Source organism: Doryrhamphus excisus, linkage group LG1, assembly GCF_037039965.1.
Source record: "Doryrhamphus excisus strain RoL-2023G ecotype Guam linkage group LG1, RoL_Dexc_Guam_v1.1, whole genome shotgun sequence".
Classification (NCBI taxonomy): Eukaryota; Metazoa; Chordata; class Actinopteri; order Syngnathiformes; family Syngnathidae; genus Doryrhamphus; species Doryrhamphus excisus.
The window spans coordinates 19,678,141-19,698,919 of NC_136357.1; the positions used below are offsets into that span (position 1 = coordinate 19,678,141).

At 45.0% G+C, this 20,779-nt stretch overlaps 2 non-coding genes across 2 annotated transcripts; both read right to left on the minus strand.

Moving 5' to 3' along the window:
* Positions 1–306: 306 nt before the first annotated feature.
* trnap-agg (transfer RNA proline (anticodon AGG)) lies at positions 307–378 on the minus strand. The gene has a single exon. It is a non-coding gene; the product is annotated as a tRNA-Pro (tRNA).
* A 638-nt stretch (positions 379–1,016) lies between these two features.
* On the minus strand, positions 1,017–1,092 carry trnan-auu (transfer RNA asparagine (anticodon AUU)). The gene has a single exon. It is a non-coding gene; the product is annotated as a tRNA-Asn (tRNA).
* Between the last annotated feature and the right edge of the window lie 19,687 nt (positions 1,093–20,779).

Below are 20,779 nucleotides of genomic sequence, written 5' to 3' on the forward strand. Positions count from 1 at the left end.
AGCCAGTCACCTGAAGGTTAGATTTTTGATCCGAGTGTCCGGGATTCAAGTCCCTGTTCAGGTGACCAGTGATAGGGTCTGAGGTCCACTAGCAAATGCCTCCTTATTGCTGCAGGGTAAGTTGGTTCCACCAAAACTTGAACTTAGATCACTGGATTCAAAGTCCAGGGAGCTAACCATTAGACCATGGAACCTTCAAGGGTACAGACAGCGCCGGATCCTGAAGTACATCCTGTCAGATTACATTAGAGTCGAACTTCACTGATGGTATTGTTCTGGGAATTGTGTAGAAAAGAAGGACAGGGAGGGCTTGTCCGAGGATTGAACTCAGGACCTCTCGCACCCTAAGCGAGAATCATACCACTAGACCAACAAGCTCCTGTTTAGACAAATACCTGTGGTCCATATATCCGAGACAACGCCGCACTGGCGAGTGAGGGCCGGGGTTTGTTGATAGGGGCTTTTTTGTTCCTTCACGGTCCGCATTCTCTGCACCTGTGGTCTACATTTTGGGTAGAGGATAATGGGGTCTACTTCCCCCATTGATCTGCTCCTTGCAGTCTTGACAATGGAGCCGCCCACTCCCATTGATCTACTTCATGCAGTCATGGTGGGCGAGAGGTTTGTCGCCGCTCTGCTTTACCATGCTGTTTTTTTACATTACCTTTTTTACCAGCTGATCTTTGACATCAGCTGTCACAGACATTTGTGTCATTTGGGGAAGTCATCCTGATCCACGGTTACCACTGATTTGTATTTGGACTCAAATCAACAAGTAAATAAGTAATCATACACTAACTAAAAGAAAACAGTTGAAACGATTGATTGTTTGATGGGGTCGCCCACCCCCATTGATCTGCTTCATGCAGTCACGGTGGGCGAGAGGTTTGCCGCTGCTCTGCTTTGGCATGCTGTTTTGTTTACCTTTCCCCGGTCTTTCTGCGGTCTTGTCGAGCGTGTTTGACAGGTGGTTGTCGCTGTGGGCTTTTGTTGTTCCTGGAGGACATAAAGAAGAGTGGCCAGTACGGGGGGGTTGAACCCGTGACCTTGGCGTTAATAGCACCACGCGCTGACCAACTGAGCTAACCGACCACAGGGCACCATTGCATCAAATGTTTCCAGCTCAAATCAACTAACTCATCCTTAAAACACTGCATTCTCTGTGCTCGTGGTCAAAATTTTGGTTCTCGGACAATTAATTGTTTGAAAATGCACTTTATTCGCTCTCAAACACATTTTGAGCAGCTTCGCATCCCGTTCTATCTGCAACAGTTTCATGTGGTTGAGAAGCACTGCTGTAGAGTTAGAGCGAAAATGAGAAAAAGTGTTTCTCTCGCTGTGATAATGTATTTCAAGCAATCTATAGGCTTTGTGGTAAAAATTTTCTCCATATATGGCACATGTGTGCCACGTCCAAAAAAGCACTCCACTCGCTCAGAGAAGAGCGTTTTGGCACTTATGGAACACATTTAGTGTGATGTGCATTATTGCTTGGCACACACAACCATTGTTGGAAAATGCACTTTATTCGCTCTCAAACACATTTTGAGCAAAGGATGATAGGGCAGGTCATTGTGAGCCAGCGGAAGGTGCCAGGAGGCTCATTCCAAGTGTGCCTGACGCAGCTTCGCATCCCGTTCTATCTGCAACAGTTTCATGTGGCTGAGAAGCACTTCTGTAGAGTTAGAGCGAAAATGACAAAAAGTGTTTCTCTCGCTGTGATAATGTATTTCAAGCAAGCTATAGGCTTTGTGGTAAAAATTTTCTCCATATATGGCACATGTGTGCCACGTCCAAAAAAGCACTCCACTCGCTCAGAGAAGAGCGTTTTGGCACTTATGGAACACATTTAGTGTGATGTGCATTATTGCTTGGCACACACAACCATTGTTGGAAAATGCACTTTATTCGCTCTCAAACACATTTTGAGCAAAGGATGATAGGGCAGGTCATTGTGAGCCAGCGGAAGGTGCCAGGAGGCTCATTCCAAGTGTGCCTGACGCAGCTTCGCATCCCGTTCTATCTGCAACAGTTTCATGTGGCTGAGAAGCACTTCTGTAGAGTTAGAGCGAAAATGACAAAATGACAAAAAGTGTTTTTCTCGCTGTGATAATGTATTTCAGGCTTTGTGGTAAAAATTTTCTCCATATATGGCACATGTGTGCCACGTCCAAAAAAGCACTCCACTCGCTCAGAGAAGAGCGTTTTGGCACTTATGGAACACATTTAGTGTGATGTGCATTATTGCTTGGCACGCACAACCATTGTTCGAAAATGCACTTTATTCGCTCTCAAACACATTTTGAGCAAAGGATGATAGGGCAGGTCATTGTGAGCCAGCGGAAGGTGCCAGGAGGCTCATTCCAAGTGTGCCTGACGCAGCTTCGCATCCCGTTCTATCTGCAACAGTTTCATGTGGCTGAGAAGCACTGCTGTAGAGTCAGAGCGAAAATGAGAAAAAGTGTTTCTCTCGCTGTGATAATGTATTTCAGGCAAGCTATAGGCTTTGTGGTAAAAATTTTCTCCATATATGGCACATGTGTGCCACGTCCAAAAAAGCCTTCCACGCGCTCAGAGAAGACCGTTTTGGCACTTATGGAACACATTTAGTGTGATGTGCATTATTGCTTGGCACGCACAACCATTGTTCGAAAATGCACTTTATTCGCTCTCAAACACATTTTGAGCAAAGGATGATAGGGCAGGTCATTGTGAGCCAGCGGAAGGTGCCAGGAGGCTCCTTCTAAGTGTGCCTGAAGCAGTTCGCATCCCGTTCTATCTGCAACAGTTTCATGTGGTTGAGAAGCACTGCTGTAGAGTTGGAGCGAAAATGAGAAAAAGTGTTTCTCTCGCTGTGATAATGTATTTCAGGCAAGCTATAGGCTTTGTGGTAAAAAATTTCTCCATATATGGCACATGTGTACCACGTCCAAAAAAGCACTCCACTCGCTCAGAGAAGAGCGTTTTGGCAATTATGGAACACATTTAGTGTGATGTGCATGATTGCTTGGTACGCACAACCATTGTTCGAAAGTGCACTTTATTCGCTCTCAAACACATTTTGAGCAAAGGATGCTAGGGCAGGTCATTGTGAGCCAGCGGAAGGTGCCAGGAGGCTCATTCCAAGTGTGCCTGACGCAGCTTCGCATCCCGTTCTATCTGCAACAGTTTCATGTGGCTGAGAAGCACTGCTGTGGAGTTAGAGCGAAAATGAGAAAAAGTGTTTCTCTCGCTGTGATAATGTATGTCAAGCAAGCTATAGGCTTTGTGGTAAAAATGTTCTCCATATATGGCACATGTGTGCCACGTCCAAAAAAGCCCTCCACTCGCTCAGAGAAGAGCGTTTTGGCACTTATGGAACACATTTAGTGTGATGTGCATTATTGCTTGGTACGCACAACCATTGTTCGAAAATGCACTTTATTCGCTCTCAAACACATTTTGAGCAAAGGATGATAGGGCAGGTCATTGTGAGCCAGCGGAAGGTGCCAGGAGGCTCATTCCAAGTGTGCCTGACGCAGCTTCGCATCCCGTTCTATCTGCAACAGTTTCATGTGGCTGAGAAGCACTGCTGTAGAGTTAGAGCGAAAATGAGAAACAGTGTTTCTCTCGCTGTGATACTGTATTTCAAGCAAGCTATAGCTTTGTGGTAAAAATTTTCTCCATATATGGCACATGTGTGCCACGTCCAAAAAAGCACTCCACTCGCTCAGAGAAGAGCGTTTTGGCACTTATGGAACACATTTAGTGTGATGTGCATTATTGCTTGGCACGCACAACCATTGTACGAAAATGCACTTTATTCGCTCTCAAACGCATTTTGAGCAAAGGATGATAGGGCAGGTCATTGTGAGCCAGCGGAAGGTGCCAGGAGGCTCATTCCAAGTGTGCCTGACGCAGCTTCGCATCCCGTTCTATCTGCAACAGTTTCATGTGGCTGAGAAGCACTGCTGTAGAGTTAGAGCGAAAATGAGAAAAAGTGTTTCTCTCGCTGTGATAATGTATTTCAAGCAAGCTATAGGCTTTGTGGTTAAAATTTTCTCTATATATGGCACATGTGTGCCACGTCCAAAAAGCACTCCACTCGCTCAGAAAGAGCGTTTTGGCACTTATAGAACACATTTAGTGTGATGTGCATTATTGCTTGGCACACACAACCATTGTTCGAATATGCACTTTATTCGCTCTCAAACACATTTTGAGCAAAGGATGATAGGGCAGGTCATTGTGAGCCAGCGGAAGGTGCCAGGAGGCTCATTCCAAGTGTGCCTGACGCAGCTTCGCATCCCGTTCTATCTGCAACAGTTTCATGTGGCTGAGAAGCACTGCTGTAGAGTTAGAGCAAAAATGAGAAAAAGTGTTTCTCTCGCTGTGATAATGTATGTCAAGCAAACTATAGGCTTTGTGGTAAAAATTTTCTCCATATATGGCACATGTGTACCACGTCCAAAAAAGCACTCCACTCGCTCAGAGAAGAGCGTTTTGGCACTTATGGAACACATTTTAGTGTGATGTGCATTATTGCTTGGCACACACAACCATTGTTCGAAAATGCACTTTATTCGCTCTCAAACACATTTTGAGCAAAGGATGATAGGGCAGGTCATTGTGAGCCAGCGGAAGGTGCCAGGAGGCTCATTCCTAGTGTGCCTGACGCAGCTTCGCATCCCGTTCTATCTGCAACAGTTTCATGTGGCTGAGAAGCACTGCTGTAGAGTTAGAGCGAAAATGAGAAAAAGTGTTTCTCTCGCTGTGATAATGTATTTCAGGCAAGCTATAGGCTTTGTGGTAAAAATTTTCTCCATATATGGCACATGTGTGCCACGTCCAAAAAGCACTCCACTAGCTCAGAAAGAGCGTTTTGGCACTTATGGAACACATTTAGTGTGATGTGCATTATTGCTTGGCACACACAACCATTGTTCGAATATGCACTTCATTCGCTCTCAAACACATTTTGAGCAAAGGATGATAGGGCAGGTCATTGTGAGCCAGCGGAAGGTGCCAGGAGGCTCATTCCAAGTGTGCCTGACGCAGCTTCGCATCCCGTTCTATCTGCAACAGTTTCATGTGGCTGAGAAGCACTGCTGTAGAGTTAGAGCGAAAATGAGAAACAGTGTTTCTCTCGCTGTGATACTGTATTTCAAGCAAGCTATAGCTTTGTGGTAAAAATTTTCTCCATATATGGCACATGTGTGCCACGTCCAAAAAAGCACTCCACTCGCTCAGAGAAGAGCGTTTTGGCACTTATGGAACACATTTAGTGTGATGTGCATTATTGCTTGGCACGCACAACCATTGTACGAAAATGCACTTTATTCGCTCTCAAACGCATTTTGAGCAAAGGATGATAGGGCAGGTCATTGTGAGCCAGCGGAAGGTGCCAGGAGGCTCATTCCAAGTGTGCCTGACGCAGCTTCGCATCCCGTTCTATCTGCAACAGTTTCATGTGGCTGAGAAGCACTGCTGTAGAGTTAGAGCGAAAATGAGAAAAAGTGTTTCTCTCGCTGTGATAATGTATTTCAAGCAAGCTATAGGCTTTGTGGTTAAAATTTTCTCTATATATGGCACATGTGTGCCACGTCCAAAAAGCACTCCACTCGCTCAGAAAGAGCGTTTTGGCACTTATAGAACACATTTAGTGTGATGTGCATTATTGCTTGGCACACACAACCATTGTTCGAATATGCACTTTATTCGCTCTCAAACACATTTTGAGCAAAGGATGATAGGGCAGGTCATTGTGAGCCAGCGGAAGGTGCCAGGAGGCTCATTCCAAGTGTGCCTGACGCAGCTTCGCATCCCGTTCTATCTGCAACAGTTTCATGTGGCTGAGAAGCACTGCTGTAGAGTTAGAGCAAAAATGAGAAAAAGTGTTTCTCTCGCTGTGATAATGTATGTCAAGCAAACTATAGGCTTTGTGGTAAAAATTTTCTCCATATATGGCACATGTGTACCACGTCCAAAAAAGCACTCCACTCGCTCAGAGAAGAGCGTTTTGGCACTTATGGAACACATTTTAGTGTGATGTGCATTATTGCTTGGCACACACAACCATTGTTCGAAAATGCACTTTATTCGCTCTCAAACACATTTTGAGCAAAGGATGATAGGGCAGGTCATTGTGAGCCAGCGGAAGGTGCCAGGAGGCTCATTCCTAGTGTGCCTGACGCAGCTTCGCATCCCGTTCTATCTGCAACAGTTTCATGTGGCTGAGAAGCACTGCTGTAGAGTTAGAGCGAAAATGAGAAAAAGTGTTTCTCTCGCTGTGATAATGTATTTCAGGCAAGCTATAGGCTTTGTGGTAAAAATTTTCTCCATATATGGCACATGTGTGCCACGTCCAAAAAGCACTCCACTAGCTCAGAAAGAGCGTTTTGGCACTTATGGAACACATTTAGTGTGATGTGCATTATTGCTTGGCACACACAACCATTGTTCGAATATGCACTTCATTCGCTCTCAAACACATTTTGAGCAAAGGATGATAGGGCAGGTCATTGTGAGCCAGCGGAAGGTGCCAGGAGGCTCATTCCAAGTGTGCCTGACGCAGCTTCGCATCCCGTTCTATCTGCAACAGTTTCATGTGGCTGAGAAGCACTGCTGTAGAATTAGAGCGAAAATGAGAAACAGTGTTTCTCTCGCTGTGATACTGTATTTCAAGCAAGCTATAGCTTTGTGGTAAAAATTTTCTCCATATATGGCACATGTGTGCCACGTCCAAAAAAGCACTCCACTCGCTCAGAGAAGAGCGTTTTGGCACTTATGGAACACATTTAGTGTGATGTGCATTATTGCTTGGCACGCACAACCATTGTACGAAAATGCACTTTATTCGCTCTCAAACGCATTTTGAGCAAAGGATGATAGGGCAGGTCATTGTGAGCCAGCGGAAGGTGCCAGGAGGCTCATTCCAAGTGTGCCTGACGCAGCTTCGCATCCCGTTCTATCTGCAACAGTTTCATGTGGCTGAGAAGCACTGCTGTAGAGTTAGAGCGAAAATGAGAAAAAGTGTTTCTCTCGCTGTGATAATGTATTTCAAGCAAGCTATAGGCTTTGTGGTTAAAATTTTCTCTATATATGGCACATGTGTGCCACGTCCAAAAAGCACTCCACTCGCTCAGAAAGAGCGTTTTGGCACTTATAGAACACATTTAGTGTGATGTGCATTATTGCTTGGCACACACAACCATTGTTCGAATATGCACTTTATTCGCTCTCAAACACATTTTGAGCAAAGGATGATAGGGCAGGTCATTGTGAGCCAGCGGAAGGTGCCAGGAGGCTCATTCCAAGTGTGCCTGACGCAGCTTCGCATCCCGTTCTATCTGCAACAGTTTCATGTGGCTGAGAAGCACTGCTGTAGAGTTAGAGCGAAAATGAGAAAAAGTGTTTCTCTCGCTGTGATAATGTATGTCAAGCAAACTATAGGCTTTGTGGTAAAAATGTTCTCCATATATGGCACATGTGTACCACGTCCAAAAAAGCACTCCACTCGCTCAGAGAAGAGCGTTTTGGCACTTATGGAACACATTTTAGTGTGATGTGCATTATTGCTTGGCACACACAACCATTGTTCGAAAATGCACTTTATTCGCTCTCAAACACATTTTGAGCAAAGGATGATAGGGCAGGTCATTGTGAGCCAGCGGAAGGTGCCAGGAGGCTCATTCCTAGTGTGCCTGACGCAGCTTCGCATCCCGTTCTATCTGCAACAGTTTCATGTGGCTGAGAAGCACTGCTGTAGAGTTAGAGCGAAAATGAGAAAAAGTGTTTCTCTCGCTGTGATAATGTATTTCAAGCAAGCTATAGGCTTTGTGGTAAAAATTTTCTCCATATATGGCACATGTGTGCCACGTCCAAAAAAGCAGTCCACTCGCTCAGAGAAGAGCGTTTTGGCACTTATGGAACACATTTAGTGTGATGTGCATTATTGCTTGGCACGCACAACCATTGTTCGAAAATGCACTTTATTCGCTCTCAAACACATTTTGAGCAAAGGATGATAGGGCAGGTCATTGTGAGCCAGCGGAAGGTGCCAGGAGGCTCATTCCAAGTGTGCCTGACGCAGCTTCGCATCCCGTTCTATCTGCAACAGTTTCATGTGGCTGAGAAGCACTGCTGTAGAGTCAGAGCGAAAATGAGAAAAAGTGTTTCTCTTGCTGTGATAATGTATTTCAGGCAAGCTATAGGCTTTGTGGTAAAAATTTTCTCCATATATGGCACATGTGTACCACGTCCAAAAAAGCACTCCACTCGCTCAGAGAAGAGCGTTTTGGCAATTATGGAACACATTTAGTGTGATGTGCATGATTGCTTGGTACGCACAACCATTGTTCGAAAGTGCACTTTATTCGCTCTCAAACACATTTTGAGCAAAGGATGCTAGGGCAGGTCATTGTGAGCCAGCGGAAGGTGCCAGGAGGCTCATTCCAAGTGTGCCTGACGCAGCTTCGCATCCCGTTCTATCTGCAACAGTTTCATGTGGCTGAGAAGCACTGCTGTAGAGTTAGAGCGAAAATGAGAAAAAGTGTTTCTCTCGCTGTGATAATGTATTTCAAGCAAGCTATAGGCTTTGTGGTTAAAATTTTCTCTATATATGGCACATGTGTGCCACGTCCAAAAAGCACTCCACTCGCTCAGAAAGAGCGTTTTGGCACTTATAGAACACATTTAGTGTGATGTGCATTATTGCTTGGCACACACAACCATTGTTCGAATATGCACTTTATTCGCTCTCAAACACATTTTGAGCAAAGGATGATAGGGCAGGTCATTGTGAGCCAGCGGAAGGTGCCAGGAGGCTCATTCCAAGTGTGCCTGACGCAGCTTCGCATCCCGTTCTATCTGCAACAGTTTCATGTGGCTGAGAAGCACTGCTGTAGAGTTAGAGCAAAAATGAGAAAAAGTGTTTCTCTCGCTGTGATAATGTATGTCAAGCAAACTATAGGCTTTGTGGTAAAAATTTTCTCCATATATGGCACATGTGTACCACGTCCAAAAAAGCACTCCACTCGCTCAGAGAAGAGCGTTTTGGCACTTATGGAACACATTTTAGTGTGATGTGCATTATTGCTTGGCACACACAACCATTGTTCGAAAATGCACTTTATTCGCTCTCAAACACATTTTGAGCAAAGGATGATAGGGCAGGTCATTGTGAGCCAGCGGAAGGTGCCAGGAGGCTCATTCCTAGTGTGCCTGACGCAGCTTCGCATCCCGTTCTATCTGCAACAGTTTCATGTGGCTGAGAAGCACTGCTGTAGAGTTAGAGCGAAAATGAGAAAAAGTGTTTCTCTCGCTGTGATAATGTATTTCAGGCAAGCTATAGGCTTTGTGGTAAAAATTTTCTCCATATATGGCACATGTGTGCCACGTCCAAAAAGCACTCCACTAGCTCAGAAAGAGCGTTTTGGCACTTATGGAACACATTTAGTGTGATGTGCATTATTGCTTGGCACACACAACCATTGTTCGAATATGCACTTCATTCGCTCTCAAACACATTTTGAGCAAAGGATGATAGGGCAGGTCATTGTGAGCCAGCGGAAGGTGCCAGGAGGCTCATTCCAAGTGTGCCTGACGCAGCTTCGCATCCCGTTCTATCTGCAACAGTTTCATGTGGCTGAGAAGCACTGCTGTAGAATTAGAGCGAAAATGAGAAACAGTGTTTCTCTCGCTGTGATACTGTATTTCAAGCAAGCTATAGCTTTGTGGTAAAAATTTTCTCCATATATGGCACATGTGTGCCACGTCCAAAAAAGCACTCCACTCGCTCAGAGAAGAGCGTTTTGGCACTTATGGAACACATTTAGTGTGATGTGCATTATTGCTTGGCACGCACAACCATTGTACGAAAATGCACTTTATTCGCTCTCAAACGCATTTTGAGCAAAGGATGATAGGGCAGGTCATTGTGAGCCAGCGGAAGGTGCCAGGAGGCTCATTCCAAGTGTGCCTGACGCAGCTTCGCATCCCGTTCTATCTGCAACAGTTTCATGTGGCTGAGAAGCACTGCTGTAGAGTTAGAGCGAAAATGAGAAAAAGTGTTTCTCTCGCTGTGATAATGTATTTCAAGCAAGCTATAGGCTTTGTGGTTAAAATTTTCTCTATATATGGCACATGTGTGCCACGTCCAAAAAGCACTCCACTCGCTCAGAAAGAGCGTTTTGGCACTTATAGAACACATTTAGTGTGATGTGCATTATTGCTTGGCACACACAACCATTGTTCGAATATGCACTTTATTCGCTCTCAAACACATTTTGAGCAAAGGATGATAGGGCAGGTCATTGTGAGCCAGCGGAAGGTGCCAGGAGGCTCATTCCAAGTGTGCCTGACGCAGCTTCGCATCCCGTTCTATCTGCAACAGTTTCATGTGGCTGAGAAGCACTGCTGTAGAGTTAGAGCGAAAATGAGAAAAAGTGTTTCTCTCGCTGTGATAATGTATGTCAAGCAAACTATAGGCTTTGTGGTAAAAATGTTCTCCATATATGGCACATGTGTACCACGTCCAAAAAAGCACTCCACTCGCTCAGAGAAGAGCGTTTTGGCACTTATGGAACACATTTTAGTGTGATGTGCATTATTGCTTGGCACACACAACCATTGTTCGAAAATGCACTTTATTCGCTCTCAAACACATTTTGAGCAAAGGATGATAGGGCAGGTCATTGTGAGCCAGCGGAAGGTGCCAGGAGGCTCATTCCTAGTGTGCCTGACGCAGCTTCGCATCCCGTTCTATCTGCAACAGTTTCATGTGGCTGAGAAGCACTGCTGTAGAGTTAGAGCGAAAATGAGAAAAAGTGTTTCTCTCGCTGTGATAATGTATTTCAAGCAAGCTATAGGCTTTGTGGTAAAAATTTTCTCCATATATGGCACATGTGTGCCACGTCCAAAAAAGCAGTCCACTCGCTCAGAGAAGAGCGTTTTGGCACTTATGGAACACATTTAGTGTGATGTGCATTATTGCTTGGCACGCACAACCATTGTTCGAAAATGCACTTTATTCGCTCTCAAACACATTTTGAGCAAAGGATGATAGGGCAGGTCATTGTGAGCCAGCGGAAGGTGCCAGGAGGCTCATTCCAAGTGTGCCTGACGCAGCTTCGCATCCCGTTCTATCTGCAACAGTTTCATGTGGCTGAGAAGCACTGCTGTAGAGTCAGAGCGAAAATGAGAAAAAGTGTTTCTCTTGCTGTGATAATGTATTTCAGGCAAGCTATAGGCTTTGTGGTAAAAATTTTCTCCATATATGGCACATGTGTACCACGTCCAAAAAAGCACTCCACTCGCTCAGAGAAGAGCGTTTTGGCAATTATGGAACACATTTAGTGTGATGTGCATGATTGCTTGGTACGCACAACCATTGTTCGAAAGTGCACTTTATTCGCTCTCAAACACATTTTGAGCAAAGGATGCTAGGGCAGGTCATTGTGAGCCAGCGGAAGGTGCCAGGAGGCTCATTCCAAGTGTGCCTGACGCAGCTTCGCATCCCGTTCTATCTGCAACAGTTTCATGTGGCTGAGAAGCACTGCTGTAGAGTTAGAGCGAAAATGAGAAAAAGTGTTTCTCTCGCTGTGATAATGTATGTCAAGCAAGCTATAGGCTTTGTGGTAAAAATGTTCTCCATATATGGCACATGTGTGCCACGTCCAAAAAAGCCCTCCACTCGCTCAGAGAAGAGCGTTTTGGCACTTATGGAACACATTTAGTGTGATGTGCATTATTGCTTGGCACGCACAACCATTGTTCGAAAATGCACTTTATTCGCTCTCAAACACATTTTGAGCAAAGGATGATAGGGCAGGTCATTGTGAGCCAGCGGAAGGTGCCAGGAGGCTCATTCCAAGTGTGCCTGACGTAGCTTCGCATCCCGTTCTATCTGCAACAGTTTCATGTGGCTGAGAAGCACTGCTGTAGAGTCAGAGCGAAAATGAGAAAAAGTGTTTCTCTCGCTGTGATAATGTATTTCAGGCAAGCTATAGGCTTTGTGGTAAAAATTTTCTCCATATATGGCACATGTGTACCACGTCCAAGAAAGCACTCCACTCGCTCAGAGAAGAGCGTTTTGGCACTTATGGAACACATTTAGTGTGATGTGCATTATTGCTTGGCACGCACAACCATTGTTCGAAAATGCACTTTATTCGCTCTCAAACACATTTTGAGCAAGGGATGATAGGGCAGGTCATTGTGAGCCAGCGGAAGGTGCCAGGGGCTCATTCCAAGTGTGCCTGACGCAGCTTTGCATCCCGTTCTATCTGCAACAGTTTCATGTGGCTGAGAAGCACTGCTTGTAGAGTTAGAGCGAAAATGAGAAAAAGTGTTTCTCTCGCTGTGATAATGTATTTCAAGCAAGCTATAGGCTTTGTGGTAAAAATTTTCCCCATATATGGCACATGTGTGCCACGTCCAAAAAGCACTCCACTCGCTCAGAAAAAGCGTTTTGGCACTTATGGAACACATTTAGTGTGATGTGCATTATTGCTTGGCACACACAACCATTGTTCGAATATGCACTTTATTCGCTCTCAAACACATTTTGAGTAAAGGATGATAGGGCAGGTCATTGTGAGCCAGCGGAAGGTGCCAGGAGGCTCATTCCAAGTGTGCCTGACGCAGCTTCGCATCCCGTTCTATCTGCAACAGTTTCATGTGGCTTAGAAGCACTGCTGTAGAGTTAGAGTGAAAATGAGAAAAAGTGTTTCTCTCGCTGTGATAATGTATTTCAGGCAAGCTATAGGCTTTGTTGTAAAAATTTTCTCCATATATGGCACATGTGTGCCACGTCCAAAAAAGCACTCCACTCGCTCAGAAAAAGCGTTTTGGCACTTATGGAACACATTTAGTGTGATGTGCATTATTGCTTGGCACACACAACCATTGTTCGAATATGCACTTTATTCGATCTCAAACACATTTTGAGTAAAGGATGATAGGGCAGGTCATTGTGAGCCAGCGGAAGGTGCCAGGAGGCTCATTCCAAGTGTGCCTGACGCAGCTTCGCATCCCGTTCTATCTGCAACAGTTTCATGTGGCTGAGAAGCACTGCTGTAGAGTTAGAGCGAAAATGAGAAAAAGTGTTTCTCTCGCTGTGATAATGTATTTCAGGCAAGCTGTAGGCTTTGTGGTAAAATTTTTCTCCATATATGGCACATGTGTGCCACGTCCAAAAAAGCACTCCACTCGCTCAGAGAAGAGCGTTTTGGCACTTATGGAACACATTTAGTGTGATGTGCATTATTGCTTGGCACGCACAACCATTGTTCGAAAATGCACTTTATTCGCTCTCAAACACATTTTGAGCAAAGGATGATAGGGCAGGTCATTGTGAGCCAGCGGAAGGTGCCAGGAGGCTCATTCCAAGTGTGCCTGACGCAGCTTCGCATCCCGTTCTATCTGCAACAGTTTCATGTGGCTGAGAAGCACTGCTTGTAGAGTTAGAGCGAAAATGAGAAAAAGTGTTTTTCTCGCTGTGATAATGTATTTCAAGCAAGCTATAGGCTTTGTGGTAAAAATTTTCTCCATATATGGCACATGTGTGCCACGTCCAAAAAGCACTCCACTAGCTCAGAAAGAGCGTTTTGGCACTTATGGAACACATTTAGTGTGATGTGCATTATTGCTTGGCACACACAACCATTGTTCGAATATGCACTTCATTCGCTCTCAAACACATTTTGAGCAAAGGATGATAGGGCAGGTCATTGTGAGCCAGCGGAAGGTGCCAGGAGGCTCATTCCAAGTGTGCCTGACGCAGCTTCGCATCCCGTTCTATCTGCAACAGTTTCATGTGGCTGAGAAGCACTGCTGTAGAGTTAGAGCGAAAATGAGAAACAGTGTTTCTCTCGCTGTGATACTGTATTTCAAGCAAGCTATAGCTTTGTGGTAAAAATTTTCTCCATATATGGCACATGTGTGCCACGTCCAAAAAAGCACTCCACTCGCTCAGAGAAGAGCGTTTTGGCACTTATGGAACACATTTAGTGTGATGTGCATTATTGCTTGGCACGCACAACCATTGTTCGAAAATGCACTTTATTCGCTCTCAAACGCATTTTGAGCAAAGGATGATAGGGCAGGTCATTGTGAGCCAGCGGAAGGTGCCAGGAGGCTCATTCCAAGTGTGCCTGACGCAGCTTCGCATCCCGTTCTATCTGCAACAGTTTCATGTGGCTGAGAAGCACTGCTTGTAGAGTTAGAGCGAAAATGAGAAAAAGTGTTTCTCTCACTGTGATAATGTATTTCAGGCAAGCTATAGGCTTTGTGGTAAAAATTTTCTCCATATATGGCACATGTGTGCCACGTCCAAAAAAGCACTCCACTCGCTCAGAGAAGAGCGTTTTGGCACTTATGGAACACATTTAGTGTGATGTGCATTATTGCTTGGCACGCACAACCATTGTTCGAAAATGCACTTTATTCGCTCTCAAACACATTTTGAGCAAAGGATGATAGGGCAGGTCATTGTGAGCCAGCGGAAGGTGCCAGGAGGCTCATTCCAAGTGTGCCTGACGCAGCTTCGCATCCCGTTCTATCTGCAACAGTTTCATGTGGCTGAGAAGCACTGCTGTAGAGTGAGAGCGAAAATGAAAAAAAGTGTTTCTCTTGCTGTGATAATGTATTTCAGGCAAGCTATAGGCTTTGTGGTAAAAATTTTCTCCATATATGGCACATGTGTGCCACGTCCAAAAAAGCCTTCCACGCGCTCAGAGAAGACCGTTTTGGCACTTATGGAACACATTTAGTGTGATGTGCATTATTGCTTGGCACGCACAACCATTGTTCGAAAATGCACTTTATTCGCTCTCAAACACATTTTGAGCAAAGGATGATAGGGCAGGTCATTGTGAGCCAGCGGAAGGTGCCAGGAGGCTCCTTCTAAGTGTGCCTGAAGCAGTTCGCATCCCGTTCTATCTGCAACAGTTTCATGTGGTTGAGAAGCACTGCTGTAGAGTTGGAGCGAAAATGAGAAAAAGTGTTTCTCTCGCTGTGATAATGTATTACAGGCAAGCTATAGGCTTTGTGGTAAAAATTTTCTCCATATATGGCACATGTGTACCACGTCCAAAAAAGCACTCCACTCGCTCAGAGAAGAGCGTTTTGGCAATTATGGAACACATTTAGTGTGATGTACATGATTGCTTGGTACGCACAACCATTGTTCGAAAGTGCACTTTATTCGCTCTCAAACACATTTTGAGCAAAGGATGCTAGGGCAGGTCATTGTGAGCCAGCGGAAGGTGCCAGGAGGCTCATTCCAAGTGTGCCTGACGCAGCTTTGCATCCCGTTCTATCTGCAACAGTTTCATGTGGCTGAGAAGCACTGCTGTAGAGTTAGAGCGAAAATGAGAAAAAGTGTTTCTCTCGCTGTGATAATGTATGTCAAGCAAGCTATAGGCTTTGTGGTAAAAATGTTCTCCATATATGGCACATGTGTGCCACGTCCAAAAAAGCCCTCCACTCGCTCAGAGAAGAGCGTTTTGGCACTTATGGAACACATTTAGTGTGATGTGCATTATTGCTTGGCACGCACAACCATTGTTCGAAAATGCACTTTATTCGCTCTCAAACACATTTTGAGCAAAGGATGATAGGGCAGGTCATTGTGAGCCAGCGGAAGGTGCCAGGAGGCTCATTCCAAGTGTGCCTGACGCAGCTTCGCATCCCGTTCTATCTGCAACAGTTTCATGTGGCTGAGAAGCACTGCTGTAGAGTCAGAGCGAAAATGAGAAAAAGTGTTTCTCTTGCTGTGATAATGTATTTCAGGCAAGCTATAGGCTTTGTGGTAAAAATTTTCTCCATATATGGCACATGTGTGCCACGTCCAAAAAAGCCTTCCACGCGCTCAGAGAAGACCGTTTTGGCACTTATGGAACACATTTAGTGTGATGTGCATTATTGCTTGGCACGCACAACCATTGTTCGAAAATGCACTTTATTCGCTCTCAAACACATTTTGAGCAAAGGATGATAGGGCAGGTCATTGTGAGCCAGCGGAAGGTGCCAGGAGGCTCCTTCTAAGTGTGCCTGAAGCAGTTCGCATCCCGTTCTATCTGCAACAGTTTCATGTGGTTGAGAAGCACTGCTGTAGAGTTGGAGCGAAAATGAGAAAAAGTGTTTCTCTCGCTGTGATAATGTATTACAGGCAAGCTATAGGCTTTGTGGTAAAAATTTTCTCCCTATATGGCACATGTGTACCACGTCCAAAAAAGCACTCCACTCGCTCAGAGAAGAGCGTTTTGGCAATTATGGAACACATTTAGTGTGATGTACATGATTACTTGGTACGCACAACCATTGTTCGAAAGTGCACTTTATTCGCTCTCAAACACATTTTGAGCAAAGGATGCTAGGGCAGGTCATTGTGAGCCAGCGGAAGGTGCCAGGAGGCTCATTCCAAGTGTGCTTGACGCAGATTCGCATCCCGTTCTATCTGCAACAGTTTCATGTGGTTGAGAAGCACTGCTGTAGAGTTAGAGCGAAAATGAGAAAAAGTGTTTCTCTCGCTGTGATAATGTATTTCAAGCAAGCTATAGGCTTTGTGGTAAAAATTTTCTCCATATATGGCACCTGTGTGCCACGTCCAAAAAGCACTCCACTCGCTCAGAGAAGAGCGTTTTGGCACTTATGGAACACATTTAGTGTGATGTGCATTATTGCTTGGCACACACAACCATTGTTCGAATATGCACTTTATTCACTGTCAAACACATTTTGAGCAAAGGATGATAGGGCAGTTCATTGTGAGCCAGGGGAAGGTGCCAGGAGGCTCATTCCAAGTGTGCCTGACGCAGCTTCGCATCCCGTTCTATCTGCAACGGTTTCATGTGGCTTAGAAGCACTGCTGTAGAGTTAGAGCGAAAATGAGAAAAAGCGTTTCTCTCGCTGTGATAATGTATTTCAGGCAAGCTATAGGCTTTGTGGTAAAAATTTTCTCCATATATGGCACATGTGTGCCACGTCCAAAAAAGCCCTCCACTCGCTCAGAGAAGAGCGTTTTGGCACTTATGGAACACATTTAGTGTGATGTGCATTATTGCTTGGCACACACAACCATTGTTCGAACATGCACTTTATTCGCTCTTAAACACATTTTGAGCAAAGGATGATAGGGCAGGTCATTGTGACCCAGCGGAAGGTGCCAGGAGGCTCATTGGTAGTGTGCCTGACGCAGCTTCGCATCCCGTTCTATCTGCAACATTTTCATGTGGCTGAGAAGCACTGCTGTAGAGTTAGAGCGAAAATGAGAAAAAGTCTTTCTCTCGCTGTGATAATGTATTTCAAGCAAGCTATAGGCTTTGTGGTAAAATTTTTCTCCATATATGGCACCTGTGTGCCACGTCCAAAAAGCCCTCCACTCGCTCAGAGAAGAGCGTTTTGGCACTTATGGAACACATTTAGTGTGATGTGCATTATTGCTTGGCACACACAACCATTGTTCGAAAATGCACTTTATTCGCTCTCAAACACATTTTGAGCAAAGGATGATAGGGCAGGTCATTGTGAGCCAGCGGAAGGTGCCAGGAGGCTCATTCCAAGTGTGCCTGACACAGCTTCGCATCCCGTTCTATCTGCAACAGTTTCATGTGGCTGAGAAGCACTGCTGTATAGTCAGAGCGAAAATGAGAAGAAGTGTTTATCTCGCTGTGATAATGTATTTCAGGCAAGCTATAGGCTTTGTGGTAAGAATTTTCTCCATATATGGCACATGTGTGCCACGTCCAAAAAAGCCCTCCACTCGCTCAGAGAAGAGCGTTTTGGCACTGATGGAACACATTTAGTGTGATGTGCATTATTGCTTGGCACGCACAACCATTGTTCGAAAATGCACTTTATTCGCTCTCAAACACATTTTGAGCAAAGGATGATAGGGCAGGTCATTGTGAGCCAGCGGAAGGTGCCAGGAGGCTCATTGCTAGTGTGCCAGACGCAGATTCGCATCCCGTTCTATCTGCAACAGTTTCATGTGGCTGAGAAGCACTGCTTGTAGAGTTAGAGCGAAAATGAGAAAAAGTGTTTCTCTCGCTGTGATAATGTATTTCAAGCAAGCTATAGGCTTTGTGGTTAAAATTTTCTCTATATATGGCACATGTGTGCCACGTCCAAAAAGCACTCCACTCGCTCAGAAAGAGCGTTTTGGCACTTATAGAACACATTTAGTGTGATGTGCATTATTGCTTGGCACACACAACCATTGTTCGAATATGCACTTTATTCGCTCTCAAACACATTTTGAGCAAAGGATGATAGGGCAGGTCATTGTGAGCCAGCGGAAGGTGCCAGGAGGCTCATTCCAAGTGTGCCTGACGCAGCTTCGCATCCCGTTCTATCTGCAACAGTTTCATGTGGCTGAGAAGCACTGCTGTAGAGTTAGAGCGAAAATGAGAAAAAGTGTTTCTCTCGCTGTGATAATGTATGTCAAGCAAACTATAGGCTTTGTGGTAAAAATTTTCTCCATATATGGCACATGTGTACCACGTCCAAAAAAGCACTCCACTCGCTCAGAGAAGAGCGTTTTGGCACTTATGGAACACATTTTAGTGTGATGTGCATTATTGCTTGGCACACACAACCATTGTTCGAAAATGCACTTTATTCGCTCTCAAACACATTTTGAGCAAAGGATGATAGGGCAGGTCATTGTGAGCCAGCGGAAGGTGCCAGGAGGCTCATTCCAAGTGTGCCTGACGTAGCTTCGCATCCCGTTCTATCTGCAACAGTTTCATGTGGCTGAGAAGCACTGCTGTAGAGTCAGAGCGAAAATGAGAAAAAGTGTTTCTCTCGCTGTGATAATGTATTTCAGGCAAGCTATAGGCTTTGTGGTAAAAATTTTCTCCATATATGGCACATGTGTACCACGTCCAAGAAAGCACTCCACTCGCTCAGAGAAGAGCGTTTTGGCACTTATGGAACACATTTAGTGTGATGTGCATTATTGCTTGGCACACACAACCATTGTTCGAAAATGCACTTTATTCGCTCTCAAACACATTTTGAGCAAAGGATGATAGGGCAGGTCATTGTGAGCCAGCGGAAGGTGCCAGGAGGCTCATTCCAAGTGTGCCTGACGCAGCTTCGCATCCCGTTCTATCTGCAACAGTTTCATGTGGCTGAGAAGCACTTCTGCAGAGTTAGACCGAAGATGAGAAAAAGTGTTTCTCTCGCTGTGATAATGTATTTCAGGCAAGCTATAGGCTTTGTGGTAAAAATTTTCTCCATATATGGCACATGTGTGCCACGTCCAAAAAAGCACTCCACTCGCTCAGAGAAGAGCGTTTTGGCACTTATGGAACACATTTAGTGTGATGTGCATTATTGCTTGGCACGCACAACCATTGTTCGAAAATGCACTTTATTCGCTCTCAAACACATTTTGAGCAAGGGATGATAGGGCAGGTCATTGTGAGCCAGCGGAAGGTGCCAGGGGCTCATTCCAAGTGTGCCTGACGCAGCTTTGCATCCCGTTCTATCTGCAACAGTTTCATGTGGCTGAGAAGCACTGCTTGTAGAGTTAGAGCGAAAATGAGAAAAAGTGTTTCTCTCGCTGTGATAATGTATTTCAAGCAAGCTATAGGCTTTGTGGTAAAAATTTTCCCCATATATGGCACATGTGTGCCACGTCCAAAAAGCACTCCACTCGCTCAGAAAAAGCGTTTTGGCACTTATGGAACACATTTAGTGTGATGTGCATTATTGCTTGGCACACACAACCATTGTTCGAATATGCACTTTATTCGCTCACAAACACATTTTGAGTAAAGGATGATAGGGCAGGTCATTGTGAGCCAGCGGAAGGTGCCAGGAGGCTCATTCCAAGTGTGCCTGACGCAGCTTCGCATCCCGTTCTATCTGCAACAGTTTCATGTGGCTTAGAAGCACTGCTGTAGAGTTAGAGTGAAAATGAGAAAAAGTGTTTCTCTCGCTGTGATAATGTATTTCAGGCAAGCTATAGGCTTTGTTGTAAAAATTTTCTCCATATATGGCACATGTGTGCCACGTCCAAAAAAGCACTCCACTCGCTCAGAAAAAGCGTTTTGGCACTTATGGAACACATTTAGTGTGATGTGCATTATTGCTTGGCACGCACAACCATTGTTCGAAAATGCACTTTATTCGCTCTCAAACACATTTTGAGCAAAGGATGATAGGGCAGGTCATTGTGAGCCAGCGGAAGGTGCCAGGAGGCTCCTTCTAAGTGTGCCTGAAGCAGTTCGCATCCCGTTCTATCTGCAACAGTTTCATGTGGTTGAGAAGCACTGCTGTAGAGTTAGAGCGAAAATGAGAAAAAGTGTTTCTCTCGCTGTGATAATGTATTTCAAGCAAGCTATAGGCTTTGTGGTAAAAATTTTCTCCATATATGGCACCTGTGTGCCACGTCCAAAAAGCACTCCACTCGCTCAGAGAAGAGCGTTTTGGCACTTATGGAACACATTTAGTGTGATGTGCATTATTGCTTGGCACACACAACCATTGTTCGAATATGCACTTTATTCACTGTCAAACACATTTTGAGCAAAGGATGATAGGGCAGTTCATTGTGAGCCAGGGGAAGGTGCCAGGAGGCTCATTCCAAGTGTGCCTGACGCAGCTTCGCATCCCGTTCTATCTGCAACGGTTTCATGTGGCTTAGAAGCACTGCTGTAGAGTTAGAGCGAAAATGAGAAAAAGCGTTTCTCTCGCTGTGATAATGTATTTCAGGCAAGCTATAGGCTTTGTGGTAAAAATTTTCTCCATATATGGCACATGTGTGCCACGTCCAAAAAAGCCCTCCACT